We start from the raw sequence: 22,658 nt of genomic DNA, 5'->3' as shown, positions 1-22,658 counted from the left end.
GCCAGCCCTCCTCAGTGATATTTGTTGAGAATTCAGCAGTGATGTTGGCATTTAATGATATCTCAATGAAGTACTGAAAAAATGGAAGTAGCTGACGGGGATAAAGGTAGGAACCTGCTGTTGTGGTAGTGTTGGTCATCTTTTTCTATCAGCATTCTTGGTCCTTGCCATCCCTTTGCCTAAGAATATGTCTTCCGATTTTGGGAGAGTCCTGCCTTTCTCCAAAGTCCCTCCAATGCCCACACTTTATTCCTTTATTTATTTATTTTGTTATTGTTGTTTTTGGTGCCAGGACCACAGCTTGAACTCAGCTGATGTCTTACTAATCTGAACCACGACACCAGTCTGTCTTTTTCTTGCTAAGTGGAGATAGATCTAAACAGAATTTTCTGCCTGGCTGGCTTTAAACGTCCATTCTCCAGGTCTCAGCCTCCTGAGTAGCTGATTATTGTCGTGAGCCACCAGCACCATCCTACATACTTTCGATGCAACTTCTCCTCATCTCAATGCCAGTCACCAAATGCAAAGCCTCAGGCAAGTACTCTACCATGGAGTTACATCCCTAGCCTAATACTGGGCCACACTCCTGCCCAATATATACTTAATTCTGTGGAAAGTATTTGGTAGTGATCTTCCACCATTGTTTTCCTTTGTTATGATGGTACTGGGGTTTGAGCTCAGCTCACTCAAACTTAGTAAGCAGACACTCTACCACTGAGCCATGCCTTGGGCCCTGCTTTCCCTTGACTGTTTTCAGGGAGAGTATGGTTTCCTGCCTGGATGCATGCCTGAACTACAATTACCGATTTCAGTCTTCCTGTCATTGTTAGGATCACAGACACTTGCCACTGTGTCCAGCCTCTCTGTTGAGATGGAATCTCCTAAAATTTTCTGCCCAGGCTGGGCTGGAACTGAGATCCTCTTAATTTTGGACTCTCACATTAGTGTAGGAGGATGAGCACATATTAATGTAACAGACTATGGCTGAGAAGGGATCTCACAAACTGTGCTGCCAAGGCTGACCTCAAATTATAATCCTCCATTCTCAACTTCCCAAATACCTAGGTTTACAGGCATGAGCCACAGCAGTGACCTGCCTCATTTTGTTCTCAACACTTACCAAAAAAAAGTTATTAACACTCAAACATAATACATTGTATATCTGAACATTGTAAATTAAATGTATATATTGGAATATTATTTACATTCTAAGTATACACTAAATAATTTTTTAGAACAGAATGAGATAAATATAAATGAAAAAAATTCTGCATGCTATTGGATCATTTTGTCAATATTTTGTGATATAGGTATGTCATTATGTTTTTAGATTAATTTCTTGCACCCAGTAGGATTTAGTTGGATGACAACCTACGAGTCAGGTTTTAGATTTTTATTCATATTAGGATATAGTTAAATGTTGCTTAAATGAGTTACGTTGGTAAGGATGGTATTAATGAGATCACCTTCACAATCCATCTTATACTTGGGATTGCTAAGTCATTTTAATTCTTTCTCTTAAATGCCAAGGGAGAGGCACAAATGAGCTATGATACATTCTTCCCACCAATCCCAGGAAATTTGGGGGACAATGGTCAGATAAAGCAGTAACAATTTGCCCTTTAAGCTATAGACTGATGATTAAGAAATATATAGATTCTAAAGGTTAAAACCTTTGGCTGGTCTCAAAGTGAGTGAATGGATAGGATTTAGGTGTGTAAAGAGAGAAGGAATATTTCCTGACAGTATGTTTGGCTGTCTTGATTATAGTTTGCTCTTGACTTACCCATATGTTTGCATGTTTCTTCAGTGAGGTGTTCTGTTTTCCCATCATCAAGATAGCATTTTCCTTAGCACCCTTCCAACATTAATCCTTTCTCCCGCTGATTTAAACATCATCTTGCTCACTTGGATCATGGATTATTCCCTCAATTTTACTTCCTTTTTTGTTCCTAGATTAGTGCTGATCAGTTCTCTACTCAGCCATTAAAATGATCTTCCTTTGATTTAAATTTGATCTTACTTGTCTCTGTTCTAAAAATCATTCAGTGGTTCCTCATCTCTTCGTTAGAAACTTTGAAATCTTACTAGGATGTAAAGGCCTAGTCTTTGCTGGATCCTACTTTGTCGCTTTTTTCCTTTGTTTACATTAAATGCTGTGATTATACTAAACTTCCTGCTATGCTTTCACCCCCTAATCTTGGCACTCATTTTCTCTGCCTGAAACTCTTCCCAAAACTTGAATTCCATTTTTTAAATTCTTTTTCTTTTCTTTTTTTTCTGGTCCTGGGGCTTGAACTCAGGGCCTGGGTTCTGTCCCTGAGCCTCTTTGTGTTGAAGGCTAGTGCTCTACCATTTGTGCCACAGGGTCACTTCTGTCTCTTTCTGTTTGTGTGGTACTGAGGAATCAAACCCAGGGCTTCATGCATGCTAGGCAAACACTCTACTACTAAGCCACATTCCCAGCCCTGAATTCCATTTACTTTATACAATATCTGCTTCATACTCTCCATTCATTCTTCTGTAATGTGACGCAAAGAGCATTGAGAGTGGAGGCCAAGGTTTAACTCCTAACCTTTGCTAAGAAATCTTGTGGAAATTCTTGACCTCTTCCAGCCTTCATTATCTTTATTGCCAAAGTGTGATAATGCCCACCTCTCTTATAAGCCCATTAAGAACATCTATCGACATACTATGCACAAAAAAATTCTATAAGCATGTCACCCAAAGATGTTTGGGGTGGCAACGTGGGTGATGACAACAAGAATGATCCACCCAAGGAAGCATTTAGCTTCACTGCTCAGGTGACCTTCCTGAACCATCCAGGCCAAATCAGTGCTAACTATGCCTCTGTCCTGGATTGTCATTCAGCGTAAATTGCTTGCAAGTTTACTGACTGGAAAGAGAAACTTGAACAGAGATCTTGTAAGAAGTTGGAAGCTAGTCCTAAATTCCTGAAGTCTAGTGATGCTGTCATGGTTCATATGGTTCCAGCAAGCCTTGTGTATGTGGAGAGCTTCTCTGACTATCCTCCTTTGGGTCATCTTGCTGTTTGTGATAGGAGACAGTTGCTGTGTGTGGCATCAAAGATGTGGACAAGAAGTCTGCAGGAGCTGGCAAGGCCACAAAGTCTGCCCAGAAATCTCAGAAGGCCGAGTGATTATTATTATCCCTAACGCCTGTAGCTTCAGCTTAACCAGTGGTGGAAGAAAAGTCTCAGAAATGTTTGTCTTAATTGGACATTTAAGTTTAATAGTGAAAGAATGGATAATGATAACAATGCATCATAAAAACTTGAGAAGGAAAGGAAAAAATTCTATAAGCACTCATATTCCATGCTCATTAAATTGTTATGCATACTTCTGCTGCCTTCACTCCTCTTCCTTCTCACCTTTCTTGTGATCCTCAGCAGTTTTTCTGGAATGTTTTTCATGTAAAACTTTGTTTTTTTCAGGGGATGAAGATTTTTCTGAAGAGATAACAGAGATGTTTTTCCCAACACATCTCCTGCAAACCAGACAAACTGGCCAGGGTAAGTTATTACTTCTTGGTGATTGTGATTCATTTATTTGTGACACTTCAGTGAATAAAAACTGAGATAGTAACCATTTACAATATGGAAGTAAGAGCAAAAGCCTTTCTCTTTGTTGATGACTTGTGAGCTATGTTCATATCCAAGGTCAGAGTGGGCAGAGAGGTTCTATATCCAGAGAAATATTTAATACAACATATATTCCATTGCCTGCTCATGCACAGGACATGGGATGCTTTTTCCTTTTATACCTATCTTTCCCAGGCTCAGGAGACATTCTGTAAACCAGTAAGCCCCAGGCACACAATGCTCTCTGGACAGAGGGAACTGATATAATCAAGATGTCCTGTGTGCTCCTAAGTCCTAGGGTAAGGACCCTAATAACTGATCTTTTTGGTTGTTGTTGTTATTAGAAAATAAATTTTGTTATGGAATGTCTTGGGTAGAAGAAAGACATTCCTCAAGCAACAAAGTAGCAGAAAGTTCCAGGCCTGCCTGTGCTAGCAGGGTTTGACCTCAAAAAGAAAAAAAAAACATAAAGAAATACATGTTTAAAATCTACTGAATGTAAGAAAGAAAGAGTACGGTTTCCTGTGAGTATATAATGTCAGAGAGTTTCCTGGAAACAGTAGCCTCTAAAATGGGATGATTGTTTTTCTTTATAGGGAAATAGTAATAACATTTATTATTATAACCACAATTCAGTGACATTCAGTACATTTCCAGTATTGTAGAACCATCACCTTTATCTTATCCCAAACATATCCATCACCCTTGACAAAAATTTTGGACCATTAAACCATTCATGCCTCTTGCCTTCCCTCAACCCACAGTAGCCCTGAGTTATTTTCTGTGTCTGTGAACCTTCTTACTCTTGGTACTTTATTGTTGTAGTCTGAATGTTTGGATTTCCATAATTTTTCATATGTTAACACTTGATCTTTTATTCTTATCCCCTAATGTTTGCTTTCTCCATGAAACCCTCTCAGAACACTCTTCGGGAACTCATCTTCTGCAGTTCAAGTGCATCTCTTCACTATTCAATCTAGTATTGTTTAAAAATGGTCAAATTTAAGAAAAGTCATAAAAAGAATATAAACAGTATTTATGTGCTTTTTATGAAAATTCACTATAGTTAACATTTTCCTTCATTCGCTTAATCACTTATTTGTGTGTATGTTCTCTTTGTGGACATACATTTGAGATTAACTTGTATATATCATAGTCCTCTATTCCTACATATTTTAATCTTGCTCTCCTCAGGATAAAAATGTCCCATTATTACATAGCCACAGTAGTTACCGGCTTCAGTAAATTAATCACAATGCCATACTTTGCTTAATCTTTGTCTATATTTCAGTCTTGACAATTGGCTCAATTCTGTCCCTGTCATTTTTTTCTCCAGTACTAATACCAGTACATGATCATGAATTATATATAGTTGTGTATACTTGATCTCCTATAGTCTATAATAATTCTCTGCTTTTCCTTTATAACATTACTATTTTTAACAACACAAGCACCTGCTTCCATTTAGTAGCTAGGATGAGAGGTATGAGTGACTGCTGACTAGCAAATGTAGAGTTCTTGAGGGTTAAATTGTGTTATTTGTTTTTGTTTTTGTTTTTGTTTTTTACAAACTATGAGGCTCATTGTAAAAAATGCTCAGTGTTGTTGACCCCATATAAACTAGCTTATTATCCCAAATATACATGTAGATGTTCAATAAGCAGATATGTCTCTATATTTTTATTCTAGGTAATTTGCTAGGTGCTAGGGAAGTAATGATGAGAATGACATAGAAAAATCACAAGAATAAAAGAAATCATGTTAATAAATATTTTTGAGGTCAATAATTCTCAATGTGGTCCCTATGTGGCAATTCTCGGAAGGCAGTTTTCAAATAATTGAAATTTTTGGCATAGAGATACAGGGTATAGCAGGGGCATTGGCCTGGTTGTCTGCAAACTAAGGGTGTAGGGAAAAGTGCACTGGAGCATGTGGTTCTGGGAATAATTTTTTAATATTTTTGTTTACATTTTTTACCTTTTTTTCTCCAGGCTAGCAGGCTTCATACCTTGAGCCACAGCTTAATTACTCACTTTCTTTTTTCTTTGTTCATTTTTGCTGACCTTGGGGCTTGAACTCTTCTGCCTGGGCCCTGTCCCTGAGCTTCTTTTGCTCAAGGCTAACACTCTACCACTTCAGCCACAGCACCACTTCCAGCTTTTTCTGAGTAGTCTATTATGTTTCTCGGACTTTCCTTCCTTGCATCAAACTGTGATCCACAGAACTCAGCCTCCTGAGTATGAGTAGCTAGGATTACTGGTGTGACCCTTTGGCACCTGGCTAGGTTTTTCTTATGTTTTGGTTCTGGACCTAGGGCTTGAACACAGGGCCTGGTCAGTGTTGTTTAGTTTTTGTTTTTGATTTAAAGCTGATAGTCTATTTGAGCCAAAGATCACTTTCTGCCTTTTTGTTGTTGTTTTTATTCTTTGTGTTAATCCCAGGGCTTCAAAGTGGCCTGGCCAGTCTCCAGTGTCCATGCTTTCTCCCCCTCCGCCCCCCTCCCCCCAAGTTAGCAGGCACTACATCTTTAGCCAGTGCACAACTCTTCCTTTTTATTTTTGGTGGTTGTTTTTATTTCTTTGTATTTGGCTTTTATTTATTTATTTATTTTGGCTGGTCACGGGGCTTGAACTCTGGGCCTGGGTGCTATCCCTCAGCACTTCAGCTCCTGGTCCTCTACCATTTGAGCCACAACACCACTTCCAGCTTTTTTTTCTGCTTATGTGATGTTGAGAAGTCGAACCAGGGCCTCATGCATCCAAAGCAAGCAAGCACTCTACCACTGAGCCACCTTCCCAGCCCTGGTTTTCATTTTTTTATGGTGATACTAGGGCTTGACCTGCCAGTCTTCTTGAGGTGTTGGGCTTTTTCCCCCCTCTGGGATGGAAGTTTTACAATTTGAGCCATAGCTCATCTTTTTTTTTTTTTTTGTTAATATTGTAAGGTCTGCTCCTGGATGGCGAGCAGACTCCACACTCCTCACAGCAAAGTCTCCACCCAGTAACTGCGTTACCTAGGCAACTGGGACACCTGGAAGAAGTCACATTTGCATCCACTGAGGTCATATCTGAATTTGATGTGTCCACACCTTTCTCTGCCCGTACCCTAGATAAGGCCTAGCCCAGGCCCAGACTCTCTCTGCTCTCTCTGCTCTTTTCTAGCTCTTTCCTCTCTCTTTCCTCTCTTTCCCAGCTCTCTCTCATTCCAAGGCCTTTCCCAGCCATGTGGAGTGCCAACCTTGCCTGGTCCCAGCAGGTCTACTGAATAAAACTACCCCTTACCTGAATAGCATGTGCATGGTGCTGTTCTTACTCGGCTATCTCTTTTTTTCATACCTAACAAATATGAGATAAGTGTTCTATGGCTCTAACTACTCAACAGGCTGAGATCTGAGGACCTCAGTTGGAAGCCAGCCCAGACAGAAAAGTCCTTGTGAGACTCTTATGTCCAATTAACCACTCAAAACCCAGAAGTGGCGCTATGGCACAAATGGTAGAGCACAAGGCTTGAGTACAAGAGGCTCAGGGACAGCACACAAGTCCTGAGTTCAAGCCCCACAACTGTCAAAAAAGACAGAAAGGAAAAAAGAACTACAGGAAGCCAAGATGACTATCCAGACAGCTTGGTATTGGCATAAGAACAGACATCAGGACCAATGGAATAGAATTGAAATCCCAGAAATGAACCTACAGACCTATAGCCATCTAATCTTCGATAAGGGAGCTAAAACAATAGAATGGAAGAACGACAGCCTCTTCAGTAAATGGTGCTGGTAAAATTGGTTAACTACTTGTAGAAAACTAAAGCTAGATCCTTATATATCACCTTGCACCAGAATCAACTCCAAATGGATCAAAGACCTCGAAGTCAAAGCAGACACTTTGAAAACATTACAGGATGGAATAGGAGAAACCCTAGGTCTCCTCGGCTCAGGCCGAAATTTTCTGAATAGAGACCCGGAAACACAAAAAATCAAAGAAAGGTGGGACAAATGGGATTGCATGAAGTTGCAGATCTTTTGCATGGCAAAGGACATAGCTAGCAAGATCAATAGAAGGCCCACTAATTGGGAGAAGATCTTCACTAGCCATACAACAGAGAAGGGTCTCATATCTAAAATATACTTAGAACTCAAAAAATTAAATCCCCCAACAACAAATCTGCAAAGAAAAAACTGCCCAATAAACAAGTAGGCTAAAGACTTAAAGAGAAACTTCTCTGAAGAAGAAAGAAGGATGGCCAATAGACACATGAAGAAATGCTCAGCCTCTCTAGCCATAAAAGAAATGCAAATCAAAACAACATTGAGATATCACCTCACTCCAGTTAGAATGGCAAAAATCAAGAACTCTAACAACAACAGATGCTGGAGGGGATGTGGACAGAAGGGAACCTTACTTCATTGTTGGTGGGAATGTAAACTTGTTCAACCACTTTGGAAAGCACTTTGGAGGTTCCTCAAAAGACTTCACATAGAGCTCCCCTATGACCCAGCAATCCCATTTTTGGGCATTTACCCAAATGTTTACAAACAAGACCACACTAACGCCAACAGCACAACTATGTTTATTGCAGCATTATTTACCATAGCTAAGATATGGAACCAACCCAGATGCCCCTCAGTAAATGAATGGATCAAGAAAATGTGGTATATATACACAATGGAATTCTATGCCTCCATCAGAAAGATGACATTGCCCCATTTGTTAGGAAATGGAAAAACGTGGAAAACATTATATTAAGTGAAATAAGCCAGGCCAAAAGAAACATAGGTGCCATGGTTTCCATTATTTGCAATATCTAGTATATGTATGAGTCAAGCAGAAAAGGTCAGATAATGTGATGTTATGAAAATGAATCCTTAGATATGTATTTTAATGTTTTTTTTCCTTTCATGCATTTGTTTCTAACGCATTTATAAGATTATCTCTTTGTAGCTTTGTATGTCCCTCCCCCACAGTATAACCCTGCTTTCACTATATTTGATGTCAGTATAACTTGTGTAGGAGATGGGGAAAAACAAGTCGTTTAAGGATATAGGTAGACCTGTTGCAACAATGAGAAGTACAAGTTGTCATGTCGAAAACGAGTTTTTCAATGTTGGTGGGGGGGAAAGCCGGGAGGATTGGGTGGGCGGTTGGGTGGGGAGGCTGGGAAGGGATGTGTAGTGTAAACAAAGGAGGAGGCTGCAATGCTTGATAAGAAATGTACGCATTAACCTGCCCATGTAATTGTAAAACCGCTGTACAGTGTGTTCACAAAAAAAAAATAAATAAAATAAAATAAAGAAAGAAAGAAAAAAAAAAGAAAGTTGAGAGCCAAGGTTCAAAGCCATCCTAGGCATGAAAATCAATGAGACGTTTTTCACCAATTAACCAGCAACAGGTAGGAAGCAGTAGAGCTCTAGCCTTGAGTAAAACTCAAGTTTTAGCCCAGGAGTAGCATAAATGAAAAGAATTCTCATTTACTTTCCTGCCCAGGCTGGATTCAAACCACAAATGCTCAGATTTCAGCTATTTGAGGAGGTAGGATTATAGGTGTGAACCATATTTTTAAAATCTTAAATTGGCTCTAATATTTTTGTCCTTCTTTTCACTTAATTTATTATTCTTTTTCTCTTTTTCGTAAGTTTGGGTCATCTAGCTTATTATTAGGGCTGGCCACTCTTTCTGAGGTTTTTGTTTTGAAGGTTTTTTTTTTGTGGATTTTTGTCCCAACCTGCAGGACGTCAACGAGGGCGATGAACCTAAACGAGAGGAATGAAGGGACAAGAGACATGAAGAATGACAGCAAGACAGGGATTCTGATCAAGCTGCAAATTTTTATTTTTCACACTGGGGTATTTATATGCTTGGAATAAGGAAGCTTTTAAATTGGCCATTAAGGAAGCTTTTTCATTGGCCATAGCAGCTGCAGGATGTTTGCATAGGGCAGGGTGAAAGGGTGGTCATTAGCAGCTGCAGGATATTTGCATAAGGCAGGATGAAAGCGTCGGATTTCTGAGAGTGGTTCTGTAAACTCAGCCACAAGATGTTCTGGTGAGATAGTCAAGCCTATCTTCATGTTGAGAGACTCCTTTTGGCTCCCAACAGATTTTTTTTTTTTTTTTTTGAGCTTGTTATAGTACTTGAACTCCAGGCCTGGTCATTATTCCTAATTTTTTCTCAAGACTAGTAGGCTTCCCACCTCAAGACAGTTCAAATTGTGGCTCTTTATGTATTTTTCTTTCTTTCTGCATTTATTTTAGGTGATGCTCTTATGGCTTGTACTCAGGACTTGGGCATTTTTGCAGAGTTTTTGTTGTTGCTGTATTTTTTTTTTTCTTCATTGCTGGTCCTAGGGCTTGAACATAGGGCCTTAACTTTTGCTAGTCATAAAATCAGGGCAGAGCCACTGTGTCTGAGGTTTTTCCCTTTTCTTTCTCAAGACTAGCAGTCTCTATGGCTTGAGCCACAGATAAAGTTCTGGCTTTATTTATTTATTTATTTTCATTTTTGTTGCTAGGGCTTCAACTCATGACATGGCCACTCTCCTGAGGCTTGAAGTCAGGGCAGGGCCACTGTGAATGAAGAATTTTTTGTATTGTTTGTTCTCAAGGCTAGCATACTTTAACAGCTTGAGCAACAGCTGCATGAATGGCTTTGTTTATGTAATGTTCTCTACCACCCCCACCAGGCAAAAGTTGTAAAGTTCATTTTTTGAAATAATTTCTTATACATCTCATTGTTGCAATCGGTCTAGCTGTATCCCTATTTAAACAATTTGTTTTTTCCCTTCACCTTCACAAATTACGCCAACATCAAATACAGTGAAAATGGGATCAAATACAGTGAAAATGGGGGAGTTATTTATTTATTTGGTTCTGGTCCTAGGGCTGGAACACAGGGAGTGGTGACTGTTCCTAAACCTGAAATCAGGGCAAGGTCACTGTGCTGGAGTCTCTCCCATGTCCTAAAACTTAAGCCACATTTCAACATCTGGCTTTGTAAAACAAATTTGGTGATTCATAAGGGATAAGTTTCTTATGGAGGAGCTGGGAAGTGGCTCAGTGGTAAAGTGCTTGCCTTGAGCTGAAGAGCTAAGGGACACCATCCAGAGCTGGAGTTCAGGCCCCACAACCCATAAAACAGAAAAAAGAAAAGAAAAAAAAAGCTGAGTGCCAGTGGCTTACGCCTGTAAGCCACTACTCAGGAGGGTGAGATCTGAGGATTGCAGTTCAAAGCCAGACTGGGAAGGAAAGTCCATGAGACAATTATCTCCACTAAATCACCAGAAAACCAGAAGTGGCCCTGTGGCTCAAGTGGTAGAGCACTAGCCTTGAGCTGAAGAGCTTAGGGACAGTGTGCAGGCCGAGTTCAAGCCCCATGACCAACCCCAAAAAAAGAAAGATTCTCATGGGAAGACAGGGACATTAGCCAGGCTCTAAAATCAGAGGATGGTGGTTCAAAGCCAGCCAGGGCAGGAAAGTTGTTGAGACTCTCATCTCCAATTAATCACCAAGAGCTTGGAAGTAGAATAGTTCTAGTCTTGTGCAAAACAGCACAAGTTCAGGCCCCAGGACTAGCACACATAAAACCAAGTGTCATGGAGCTTCCTGCCCAGGTTGATTATGAACCACAATCCTAAAATTTCAGCTTCCACAGTAGCTAGGATTATAGGCATGAGCCACTACTTAAAAATATTTCATTGACTTCGCTCTTCTTCTTTTGCCTTCTTATTATATTGTTCATTTCGTGTGTGTGTGTGTGTGTGTGTGTGTGTGTGTGTGTGTGTGTGTGTGTGTGTGTGTCCGTCCTGGTGCTGGTTGTAGACCTTGAACTCTGGAGCCTAGCCACAGTCTCTGAATTTGTTTTTCTTTTATTTTTAATGCTGTTTCTAGGCTTTGTATTCAGGGCCTAGTCCCTGTCCCTGAGTCATTCTTTTGTTGCTGGTGGTGGTGGTCCTAGGGCTTGAACATAGGGCCTGGTCACTTCCTGGGTTTGAAACCAGGGCAGGGCCACTGTGTATGAGGGATTTTGTTGTTCATTTTCCCTCAAAGCAAGCAGTCTCTGTGGCTTGAGCCACACAGATCAACTTCTGGCTTCTTTTACTTTTTGGCAGTTCATGGAAGATAAAAAATCTCATAGAAGATAAGAGTACTGTATCAGCACCTGAAATCTGAGGATTGGGGTTGAAAGCCCAGGCAGGTAAGTCCATAAAACTTATCTCCATTTCATCCCCCAAAGAAAGGAAGTGGTAGAATGCTACCTTTAAGAAAAAAAAATTCTATTTCAACCCCTGGGTTCAAGACCCACACCTGATACATACTCACAAATTCCTAAGGGACTTTTCTGCCTCAGTTGCCTTGGAACCCAGATCTTCAAGTTCTGTCTTTTGTGTAGCTTGAGCTCCAGGTGTAAACCACCAATTCTCTTGGCTTTTGTGCTCATCTTCCACTCTGATTTTTATTTGTGTATTTGTATTTAATTGATTACTTAGTAGTAGTCCTACCCTATGTATCTGGGCCTGGTCACTGTTATTTTGCTTTTTCATTCAAGGCTGTTGCTTTACCACTTGAACCACAGCTCTACTTCTGGCATTTTTGCTGGTTAGTTGGAGATCAGAGCCTCATGGAATTTCCTGCCCAGGTGGGCTTTTAACCACCATCCTGAGATTTCATGCTCCTAACTGGCATTACATGTCAGCCACCAAAAAGTGCCTGGCTCACTCAATTTTAATATTTTTTTGTTTGGTCATGGGGCTTGAACTCTGGGCCTGGGTGCTATCCTCAGCTCTTCAGCTCAAGGCTAGTGCTCTACCACTTGAGCCACAGTGCCACTTCCGGCTTTTTTCTTTTTTGATATAAGGTGCTGAGGAATCAAACCCAGGGCCTCATGCATGCAAGGCAAGAGCTCTACCACTGAGCCACCTTCCCAGCCCTCAATTTTAATATTCTTAATAGGCTCTTACAGTCTTTTTATTCACATGATGATGATGATGATGATGATGATGATGATGATGATGATGATGATGATGATGATGATGATCATGATGATCATGATGTGCTGGTCATAGGTTTGAAATCAGGGCATGGGTGCTGTCCATTATCTTCCAGTTGAGCCTCAGCTCAAGTCCTGGACTTTTCTTTATTCCTTTTTGCTTCTTTCTTGGTGGTTAATTTGAGAGAATTGTCTCATAAAAAATCTTGGCACTACTCAGGAGGTTGAAATCTGAGGATTGTGGTTTCAAGCCAGTCCTGACAAGAAAATCCAAAACACCCTTTTCTTTTTCTTTTTGTTGTTGTTGTTGTAATGACAAAGGTGAGGTGCAGTGGATTTGCAGTTTCATTAACAGGTAAAAAGGATGTTTGTTTTTGAGCAATAGCCTCCCAAAGTACACTGCCTCCTGACTAGGGATGGTCCACTGATGGTTAGAATGACTTGTCTTCCTTCTATGACCCTATTACCCTGGTAACCGATTGTTTACAAAGATGTGATCCTGACTCCTTAGCAACATGAGAAGGGATAATATCATTCCTAGGTTGGGATGAAAACCAAGTGGATCCCCCCATTTGGTGTGCTGCCTCGCTCTGGGGGGCCAGGATGATAGTGCACCCTTCTGTGAAGAAGGAAAATGACTTGAACAATTCTGTACTCTTTGTTCATTTCTGACAGATGAGGGCTGTAGATATATTCATGGACTCATCTAGGGACAAGCAGGGAATTTTCTAGGATCTCCATTGTGTCTAGGAAGGAAGGGCCTCAGGTTTTGCTGCAGAGAGATGCATCCTACAGTGCGGTTGCAGCAGCCCTGGCTTGCTCCAATGCCAGTGATTTCCCAGATCAGCAATATACCTGGACCCAGGAAATGGCACCTTGTGCAGATGAAATAACTCTCAGGACATCTGTCCTGATGACCACGGAAGCCTATGCCAGTGCAAGCGACGGTGACACAATGCTGCTCATGTGGCTAGGAGTATGGAAGTGGCACTGGTGTGGATTAGAGGTGTTGGGTAGCACACGTGGTGGATGCTTTCTGCTCTGCCCACCACATGACTAAAGGCAATGCTGGATTCTCTCTGAATTTAACTGGGGTCTGGGGGACTGTGGATTTTCTGGGATGCCAAAGCCCCCAGGGGGACATAGGTTGAGCTGGACTAGGTGAAAGGGAGTGAAGGAAACCTCCAGAAAAAAGGAAGTCTTGATTCTCTTTAAAAGTTCCTTTAATGCTTAAATTTTAATCAAAATGGGAAATAAATGGAAAAAGTGATTCTAGATCTCAGTTTCCTGAATATGTGTGACACTAGTACCCAGCTCACTCTTTTGTATCTATTGAGTTTATTAGGTTCTAGACACTGTAGCAAGGAAAAAAAGAAAAGCTTTGTTTTGAAGGTCTATGCCTTTGTGTGTGGGGTTGGGGGAGGGTAGAGAATGTATACACATAAATATGTTTAAATATATGATGGAAAAAATATATTGAGTGATGTGCTAGGGAGGAATGCTAGCAATTTGCAGTGATGTATGAGTTCAGAAAAGCCTCATATGGTAAATGACTTAGAAGAGATCAAGGCAACTCATCCAGGCCCCAGAATCAGGTAGATTCATGAGCTCGAAGTATGAGCACCTACACCTGGGCCCCCTCCCATTTCTGGAGTTCCCTCCATACAACTGACCCCTCCCTCTCTCTGCCCAGACCCACCTGGACTCCCATCTACCTCACTTCCTTTTCCCTCAGATCCTCATGCTACCAGGATAGTGATGGAGGTCATGTGCTCCCTCTTGGGGGAAATATGGGTCCTCTAAAAAACCTTGTAATAATCTTTCTCCTTTGCCTTCCTGCTTCTGCATGGTCCCCTTGCATGGATTTTTTCTAATCCTCTTACATTGGTCGCCCCTGTGGGGATGGGCTCCCCAGTGGGTTTGATCCTCCCTCCACTTCGGAAGGAGGTTCAACCAGCTTCCCTGGGACCCATCCTGAGATCCTATATGCCAGTCACCAGAGGATCACAAAGGTAACTTTCTCCTGACTGAGCGCTCTACCAGCCTATCCAACACTGCTAATTAAATCCCACTCCAGGGTAAGTGACCAGTTTATCTGAGGTCTGGGTTTCTGATTCTGATATCTCAGTGGTAAGGCCACCTGGGCCTCTGTGACTTACCGAGCCCCCCTTCCCCTCATCAGAGCCAAACCTTAGCCAAGTGCCAGGGGCCTACCTTGGCCCAAGGAACCCTCCTCCATGGCCCAAGGAATGCAAATGGACAAACATGAAGACATTCTCCACTGGCAAGGCCACCACCCCCTTTAGGAGCCAACCTGTACTGTGGAGAACACTCTAATATAGACCCGTGGAATCAGGTCCCTTACCATGGGTAGGACACTAAATTTCTTTACATTAAGGTCACCTGGGCCTTGGAGGGCTGCTGAGCCCTTCAATCAAATTTTGCCCCAAATTTAAAACTCCACTTCTGTGAGTGCTTGGGCAGATAGCTCTGGCTCTCTCTCTCTCCCTCTCTCCCTCTCTTCCTCTCTCCCTCTCCCTCTCCCTCTTTCCCTCTCCCTTGTAACTGAAGGTAAAAGTATGGATGAGTTTAAGTTTAAACTCCTCCTCTGTGCCTTTGCAGTTTCCCCTCCTCTGCAGTCTCCCCTGTGAGGCCCTCCCCTCTTTTGCGGCCTCCCCCACAAGGCACTCTCACTTCTGTGGCCTCCCCACAATGCACTCTCACTTCTGCGGCCTCCCAGTGAGGTACACCCCTTTTTGCAGCCTCTTCTGTGAGGCCCCCTCCCCTGAAGGACTTCATCTGTGAGGTCCCCACTGCTCTGCGGGACCCCTCCTCTGCCTTTGTAGTGGGGGTGGAAGCTGAAGCCCCAGTTTTGCCAGAAACAATGCATAAAGCATAAAGTGACTCCATTTAGGGTAGCATCTCTTACTCTTTTCCATGGTTTTCCATGGTCAGGACTGACTTTGTCCTGGCCATTGTCTCAACATCCATTCCTGGGATAGCTTGTCCCGGTTGGCATTTACAGTTTGGACTCAAGGCCTGGGCACTGTCCCTGAGTCCTTCTGTTCCAGGCTAATGCTCTACTACTTAGAGTCACAATGCCACTTTCAGCCTTTGGCTGGATAGTCCTGGTTCTGTGCTGATTAGTAGGGAGATGGAGTTTTAGAAGGATTTTTTTTTGTGTGCCCAGGATGGCTTTGAACTTTCTTACAAAAGCTCTTTTTATTTCCAGTTAAAGCAACAAGGAGATCAATGAAATGGAGGTTACCTATAACTTGTTCACAATTGACTAACAATTACTTGTCAGAGATTTTTAAAAGAAAGCCCAGTAGATGCTTTTAACCTGAGACTGATTGGCACTCTATGACCCACTGCCTCTGGGTAGCCTGCTTAAAGTGGCTTATAGACAACATTTAACCTATAACAAATGTACAGGCCTTTTCTTGGGCTACAGCAGCATAGCCTGTTTAACACCCTGGTTTATAAAAGCATTTTCTGTCTGGCAGAGGAATGCCTACCTATGTAGGCCTTTAGACAGATCTCAATAGGAACATAATCTCAGCTCTACAAGCTTTTCAACAGATGAATTTAACCAGCTCAAAAGTTACTGCCAATTAGGACTTTGAGGAGATACAGGGGTTTTGGGATTTACATTCTACAATCTTAGCTTTTATTACCCACTATCACAGATCTCTGGAAAGTTTTGCCCAGTTAGACCAACATGGGTGATAGGCATGTTTACAAACTTATCTTTCTATGACCTTCTGGCTTGATCAATTTTTTGGAGGACCAAGCTCAAGTAACTCAGGACCTGATACCACTTTTGTCATCCAAACATTTGTTTGTAATTGCCTCTGGATGTTTTAACATTGTCAGGGTCCCTGGAGTGCCTTTCTTATGTTGGGATAAATACATCTTTGGCACTTTCCTTGGTCAGTCGCTGGACTTGAACTCAGGGTTTGAGTGCTGTCCCTCAGCTCTCCAGCTCAGGACTAGCACTTGGCCACTTTGAACTCCAAAACAACTCAGCTTTGAGCACTCTGTTGGCAGATTAGAGATGACAATCTCACAGGGACTTTAGTCTGCCTGTGCCTGGACTGGCTTCAAACTGCAGATCAATGAGTTTTTTTTTTTTTTTTTTTTTTTTTTTTACAAACAGTCACTTTTACTCCAATTAAAAGCAACAAAGATGGTCATTGGAAGTAGTTTTTTTTTTTTTTTTTTTTTTTTTGTCGGTCATGGGGCTTGAACTCTGGGCCTGGGCGCTGTCCCTCAGCTCTTCAGCTCAAGGCGAGCGCTCTACCACTTGAGCTACAGAGCCACTTCCGGTTTTCTGGTGGTTTATTGGAGATAGGAGTCTCACGGTCTTTCCTGCCCGGGCTGGCTTTGAACCGTGATCCTCAGATCTCAGCCTCCTGAGTAGCTAGGATTACAGGCGTGAGCCACCAGCGCCCGGCTGGAAGTAGTTTTATAAGCATGGTTTTACTTATTAAATTACATTTGACAAACTTGTCCTATCTTTTACTGTGGGCCTTCCGGCAACTGTTACAAAAAATTTTAGGGGCAAACTAGAATAATCCTATTTCTTTTTACTTTGAAATAAACCTTTAGGAAAATTTTATCTTTTAAACTTGTCTGGGAGGCCAGCCACTCCCCACAACTTCTCAAATTTTTGCAAGGGGGATGTCATTTTAAATCCTTTTTGTAAAGTTATTTTAATTTGCATTTAAATGCATCATTGAAACACTGGGCTGTATATTCTTTGCCTGTAGGCTGTCCTGTGGGCAGTGAATAGAAAGAGTGGCCATATTTTTTTTCTGCAGTCTTTGTTACCTTTAGGAATTTACCTCCAATTGTAAAATAGTATAGAAATCAATTTCTATCCTTTGCTCATACACCCCGTATGGTCTAACTTCTGGCGATGAACATTTACAGAACCAAATATCTAATGTGTCTTGTGTTTTACCCTTAATTAACAGGCTTTTGGTCATGTGAGATGAAGCAAGGCCAGAGTCTGAGAGAGACTGTGGCATCTCCCAACATGTATGGACTGTTGCACCTCCTGTTGGTAACCTGCAATATTTCTACATATACTGGTTAGAGACCTGGTTTACACTGGCTTTTGCAGGCTGGTGCCACTGGTTTAGGCAGCTGTGACTGGGCATAGTCACTCTGGTCCCTTGATCTTAATTGAAGTTGATCGGCACACAGGGGAGAAAACAGAGAATGAAACCCTTAGCTTTAGTTTACTAGCCATGGTCAGTGAACAATAGTTAACTCTTAGCATAAATGGACATAGGAATGACATAATTCACAGCAAACTTAGTTACCAATTTCATTTACTTTGTAAAGGACATTGTCTTTTTTAAGTCCTTTTCCAAGGTCTTTTAAAACTGCCTGTTTTTTCTTTGGCTTAGTCAGGTCACAAAGTTTTAAAGCAATTTAGATTAATTCACAGCTTCCATTGACAAAGATTTTTAGTAGGCAGAGTAACCTTGAAACCATAATCACTTACATATAGTCAAATAAGACACAGACAGACATGTTTGTGCACAGATTATAGAGCGTGCTTAGATTTTAAAATAGACTTTTAAAGTTTTGAAATTTTAGTGGAACTAATTTTCTAATTATGATGGAACCATGTGGTCATTTTAAAATACAAAACTTTGCCAACAAGAAACCTAGTGAACAGGAGGCAATAGGAACATACACTTGGCCTAGCATAATGGCACCACAGGACAGGGGAGGAGGAAGGGGTAGTACTAAGCTGAAGTACCAAGATGCCAATTTGGCACATCCACCACTTGCTCAATGCTAGAGAGAAGATTAATACACTTTTGGTAATATCCAAACTTGTTGGCCTTTATTTCAGGGAGTTTAGACTTAAACTCACCCATTTTCTATCTAATGAGTAGAAACAAGCAATTACTGGTTACATTCTTCCAGGGCTTAACCAAAGCGTTTAGCATATGAAATACTTGTGAAAGAGGTTACAAGCAGGTAATTTTGGCAAGAGGCAAAGTTTAAGGGGAGGGAGAGAGAGAGAGAGAGAGAGAGCTACTTGCTCAAGCACTCTCAGAAGTGGAGTTTTAAATGTGGGGCCAAATTTAATGATGGGGACTCAACAGCCCTCCAAGGCCAGGTGGCCTTAATGTAAAGAAATTTAGTGTCCTTCCCATGGTAAGTGACCTGAAGCCATGTGCCTAGAGTAGAGTGTCCTCTGCAGTGCAGGTTGGCTCCTAAATAGGTGGTGGCCCCACCAGTGGAGACTGTCCTTATGTTGGTCCAAGGTGGGTCCTTGGGCCATGGTAGGCCTCTAGTGGCTAATTCCAGCACTTGGCCAAGTTTTTGGTCAGATGGTGAGGGTGGGGCTCAGTTAGCCCAGAAAGGCTCAGGTGGCCTTACCACTGATATTGGAATCAGAAACCCTGACCTCAGACAAACTTGTCACTTACCCTGGAGTGGGAATTAATTAGTGGGGCTGGATGGGCTGGTAGAGCACTCAGTCAGGAGAAAGTTACCTTGATGGTCCTCTGGTGACTGGAGTGAAGGATCTCAGAATAGGTCCCAGGGCAGCTGTTTGAACTCCCTTCTGAAGTGCAGGGGGAGCAAATGCACTGGGGAACCTATCCCAGTATGGAGCCACCAGTGAAAGAGGATCAGACACATCCATCCTATGGGACCATGCAGAGGCAGGCAGGCAAAGGAGAAAGATTATTACAAGGTTTATTAGAGGAGCCATATTTCCCCCAAGAGGGAGCACATGACCTCCATCATCATCCTGGTAGCAGAAGTATCTGAGAGAAAAGGAAGTGAGGTAGATGGGAGTTCAGGTGGGTCTGGGTGGAGAGAGGGAGAGACCAGTTGTATGGAGGGAACTCCAGAAATGGGAGGGGGCCCAGATGAGGGTGGAGCTGAGGACCAAAGGTGAGCGATCTACAAACTGCAGTTCAAAGCCAGTCCAGGCAGAGAAAGATTATCATCTCTAACTAGCCAGCAGAGTGCCAAAAAAGCGGGCAGAGTTGCTTTGGAGTCCGAAGTGGCAAAGTGCAATCCTTGCACTGGAGAGCTGAAAAACAGCACTCAGGCACTAAGTTCAAGTCCAGTGACCAAGGGAAATGTCAAGGTTGCGTTTACCCTAACATAGAAAGAGGCACTCCTGGGACTTTGGCAATAATGTTTGGCTCTTCTAAAATTGATCAGAGCTGGAGGTCATGGCAAGCTACTTTATAAGCATGCATAACTGGGCAAGAACTTGTCAACCATTTGTAATAGTTGGCTGTAAAAGGCTGAGGTTGTGAATTGTGGGGAATAGCTTAAATCCAAACTGCTCTGTATGTGCTTAAAACCCTAATTGGCAGTAAATTCTGGGCTGACACTAAACAAATAAATTTGTTTAAGAATAAAATATGAAATTGTTAGGACCAGATCAAAAGTAAAGAGATAGGGTATTAATCAGAACAAGGAAGGAGAAAATTCAAATTTAACTGAGACAAATAAGTCCCAGGTAAGCAGAGAAACATTGGTATAAACACCAAAATAAAACAAAATTGTGGTCTGATAATTACTAAAAAGATCATTTATATCAGGATTTAGACCAAATGTTAAATTTTCAAAGATAAGGGCTTAAGTAGAGAGTTAAGCACCAGGAGCTACACTAAACATCTGTATTCCAAAGGATGGCCTGCCTGTCCCACCTAGGCTATTTGAGGAGCTAAACAATGCTTTCGCCCATTTGGGGAGGTAATGTTTTCCTAGGATTTCAAGGTAAGACTTGTCCCACCTCCAGGCCTTGAAGCTGGGTGCAATGCCCCCATCTCCAGCCTAGATACCAGGATGTCTACAGGCAGTTGTGTGGACTCAACCACCCTATTTGCCTTGATGCAATTTGTAATCACTAACTGTTAGGTCTGCTTTTATAACTTGTTTGTCAATTACAAAACTGCCACTGAACACCTACAAGTGGAACTTCTTATGGAGCTTACCTTTAAACATCCTAGACTATTTAAATCTTTTACAAACCAAAGTACTAAACAGGCTATGCTGCTATAGCCGCCCCCCAAAGGGTCCATACAGTTATGAAAAGTTAAAAAATTATGCCTAAACTCTAGTTTGGAATAAAATGTAATTAGTAAAAAGTTGTCACCTTGACAAACTACCCCACACCATATTCTAAAAGCCAGTGTACAATCAGAAAAATATTAGGGGAGTTTACTAAAGTTAGTCCCTAGGTAAAACTTCTTTAATGAACCTGTGTAGACTAATGCCAACTGTTTACACACCCATAAAACATTTAAGCTTCAATTATTAAAAAAACAAAAAAGGGGAATCCCCAAGGGAACTTTTGCCTTAACCTTATTTACTCTAAATTTTTAAAATTTCACTCAAAGTGATCCTTTCACTAAAGCTGAAAAGCATTTTATCCCTCTAGCACCACCTCACTATCTATTCCCATATGGTTTAAAAAATTTAATCAATGAAGAATAAGACTAATGCCCCATAAGTGAAAATAGCGTTTCTATCATTCCAGATGGATCTACTGGCAACATCTGGGTCCCTTTTTGACTCATCCGACCTCCAGAGAAGCAAAAACAACACAACACAACCCTGAGGAAGAACATCTAGTACGCAGATTTGCAGACCTAAGGTTGAAGTCTGGAGGAAGCCATCATCCTTATCTTAAGAAAACCAGCTTGACCCCAGCAACATGGGGTCAGAATAAGGTGTTGACACAAGACCGAAGCCACCCTGGTCAGTACAAAAACCCCTAGAATACCTGAATATCTGTTTTGGCCATGATTGCACTGCTTGTGAATACTTCTGCAGTGAGTAGTGAACATGCATATTGGGCCTATGTCACTCACCGACCATTGTTAAAATTAGTGGATTAGCTAGACCAAGGTCCGGTGGCGTATACAAATGACAGCATGTATTTTCCTCCACCATGGGATCATGCAGACCCTACTCATCCAGGTGAGGAAGGCATACCTTATATTATTTCCTTAGGATTTGAGTCTTTACCACTGTGTTTAGGGACATCACCTTGCTTACCAACCAGAAGACAGGTATGGGCATACATCTTGCCTGATGATAAAATCAACAATCATATGGGGCTATTCAGCACAATTTCCTTAAATTTTATTGGTAAGGATCATTCTTATACAAATAAGACTGGGCGACCACCTAACCTAGTATGCCAGGACATTAATTATTGAATTTTGTTTATGTTTCTATTCAGTGGTCTCAGTGTCAAAACCCTAGAGGAAAGATTATACAGCATAATGATAACATCTCATTTATAGATTGAGGTCCTCATGGATGTTTCATTGCCAATTATTCTGAAAAGCATGTTGGTGATTGGTATACTAATAATTCTTCTGATGGTGACGTCTATACAATGGAGTTATAAATCATGTAGAACCCATTGGCTTGCTCACCTGACATGATGGAGGCCTTGTGCCTCGTAGGCCACATATAAACTTCAGGGGACACTTAGGGCCTGAGCAGTGGCATTTATAAAACTTGCCACCCAATTTTATACAACTCAGAATTGGATTGGTCACTTTACTAGGGCCCATGAGGCAAATTATACATTTTACAGGAACCATTCTTTTACTGTACAGGGTTGTATTAAACTTTCCTATGTCCTAGCCCACAGGGACAGTGTCAATCAATGAGAACCCACGCAGCCTGGACTCTTTACATGCTTAAATCATACTATTTCTTTTAATATGCCTTCTCAGTCTCTCCTGATATTAAGATCTCGCTTAGGGGTCTGGGTGCCTGTTAACCTCACCCGACCTTGGCAGGAGAGCCCCACTGTTGGTTTGTTGACAGGAGTCTTCCAGCAACTGCTGAAGAGAACTAGGAGATTCCTGGGTCTGAGTGTAGCTGTGATCCTTGAAATGACTGCTATCACCATGACTGCTGCGACTGCCGGAGTGGCCCTGCATTCCTCCATCCAAACCAAGGACTTTGTAGAGAAGTGGCTGGACTGTCACCAGCTATGGACTCATCAGCACAATATTAAACAGGACATTGATTCCCGTCTGAACACCCTGCAACACACGGTGCAGTGG

The 22,658-nt window shown here is 41.7% G+C and overlaps 1 long non-coding RNA gene across 3 annotated transcripts; it reads left to right on the top strand.

The window, feature by feature from the left end:
- Positions 1-22,638, top strand: LOC138839173 (uncharacterized). Of its 3 annotated transcripts, XR_011375895.1 has the most exons (5): positions 1-106; positions 423-534; positions 3,455-3,532; positions 11,702-11,787; positions 21,110-22,638. It is a non-coding gene; the product is annotated as an uncharacterized lncRNA (long non-coding RNA). The 3 variants fall into 3 exon arrangements; XR_011375894.1 differs by lacking the exons at positions 1-106; positions 423-534; positions 3,455-3,532 and having other exon boundaries at positions 11,428-11,787; positions 21,110-21,552; positions 22,417-22,638; XR_011375893.1 differs by lacking the exons at positions 1-106; positions 423-534; positions 3,455-3,532 and having other exon boundaries at positions 11,434-11,787; positions 21,110-21,330; positions 22,417-22,638.
- Positions 22,639-22,658: the final 20 nt, after the last annotated feature.

This window comes from Dipodomys merriami, unplaced genomic scaffold (genome assembly GCF_024711535.1).
Source record: "Dipodomys merriami isolate MVZ:Mamm:240054 unplaced genomic scaffold, mDipMer1.0.p SCAF_2956, whole genome shotgun sequence".
Classification (NCBI taxonomy): Eukaryota; Metazoa; Chordata; class Mammalia; order Rodentia; family Heteromyidae; genus Dipodomys; species Dipodomys merriami.
Note: the sequence above shows the minus strand (reverse complement) of the source record. Positions and strands in the feature narration are given on the sequence as shown.